A 1,717-nucleotide genomic window follows, 5' to 3' on the forward strand; every position below is an offset into this window, starting at 1 on the left:
TGTTGTTTGGCGGGTCCGGGCTGGGGATTCGAACCCGCCACCTTAGGTGTACGTGGCTGGCGCCTTAGCCGGTTGAGCTATAGGCGCCAAGCCTACAAGCAGAATATTTTTATGCTACTTATTTTTAATGTCAAACCAGTGGCATTTCATTTGCTCAGATGACAGTGTACATTGAATTTAGGTATGCTCTTGCTATTTAATTATTTTTCTCATGCTTTCATGATATTGTCCAACATGGCAGACCGTTTCTGTTGCTCAAATCATATCCACGAAGAATACACTTGTATTTTTCAAAGTAACCCCACAGGAGGTTGGTAATTTAATATGTGCCCAGAGAAATTTTCTTTAAAAAAAAAGAAATGTAATTCTCTGTATAGGCAAAGATATTATGCAAATAATGTTAGGGCAAAGTTTTCCTTCAAATTATCATAATATAGGGTCATTAGTTGGTACTATTTATATATGCAAAGGCAGCTCTATTTCTTGAAGGCAGGTGTTGGGGGAAGGAAATTAAAAAAAACATATTTGTGGTCCTCAACTATGTTTGTCAAATGAAGTACAGGTAGTTTCTAGAGCTGACACAAGCAAAAAGGGTTCATTAGCCTGGGCCTGGGGGGATGGCCAAAGGCAGACAAGGCTTGTCCAAGTTTTGGCCTAGAGTAGGTGCTGTGAAAACACGTCTGACTGTTCACCTACCCCACTGAAGATAAACATCCTGTCCCCTCATTAAAGCCTGTTTATGTATGGCAACAAGGGACCAGCCAACCAGGTTATTTAGTGGGTGTTGGAAATCACAGAGGTTAAATATGAGTTCCCTAAAGTGTTATGTTAATGCCATAAAGATGATGTTAGTTTACACCCTAAAATCACACTTACACCCTGAGAGAGGTGCCTTTGTTGATTCTTTCTGTGACTTCACAGATGTGAGATGTATGCAAATAAGTGGGGACAGAATAGTGTCACTTCTAGCTCCGTGTTAATTAAAGTATATTACTCACGTGCTTATACATACTTGCTACATACTTATCTTGGAAACATCTTAGTTTGCTTCCTGTCCCCTTATACGGCGGTTCCCCAGTGTGGCAATTATTAATACTTGGGTGTCACTGTGGCTTCTTTAACAACGCCAGCAGCGCCTCTCTTTGGCGAAGTTGGAAAGTGTATGAATAACCATTGATGCTGTTAGTTATACATCTGGCATTCTCGAACGTGGCATTCGGGCTGCTCGGGGTGTTTGGAGACGAAATCATGGAATAGGAAGGTCAAACTGTAGGCAGTATTTTTTGAAATATATTTCTTGGGCTCATATGTAAAAAAATGCAGTAGAAAATCTCAGCCCAGATTTACTGAATCGGAATCTCTGGGGATGAGACTTGGAAGTATTCATTCCCAGCATGCTCATCAGCTAATTCTGGGGCTGCAGGCTGAAGTTCAAGAAGTGAGTCAGGGTAGTTACCTGGTGTTATGTAGTTACCCTGGTTCAGGGAGAAATGGCACCAGGTAAACAAGGACATTTTTTAAATGTAAGATTAGCATCTTTTCATGAAGGGAGAGATTGACCATTTGTATTTTGTTTATTGGAAATGTTTACGTCCTTTTCCTTTTTTTTCTGTGCTAGTGATGTTTTTAACACAGAATTATAAACATCCTTCATATGTAAAAGAAATTAGCATCTGTCATATGTGTTGCAATTATTTTTTACTTAATCGCTTTTTTC

Source organism: Otolemur garnettii, unplaced genomic scaffold (assembly GCF_000181295.1).
Source record: "Otolemur garnettii isolate 467f Iridium unplaced genomic scaffold, OtoGar3 scaffold00012, whole genome shotgun sequence".
NCBI lineage: Eukaryota > Metazoa > Chordata > Mammalia > Primates > Galagidae > Otolemur > Otolemur garnettii.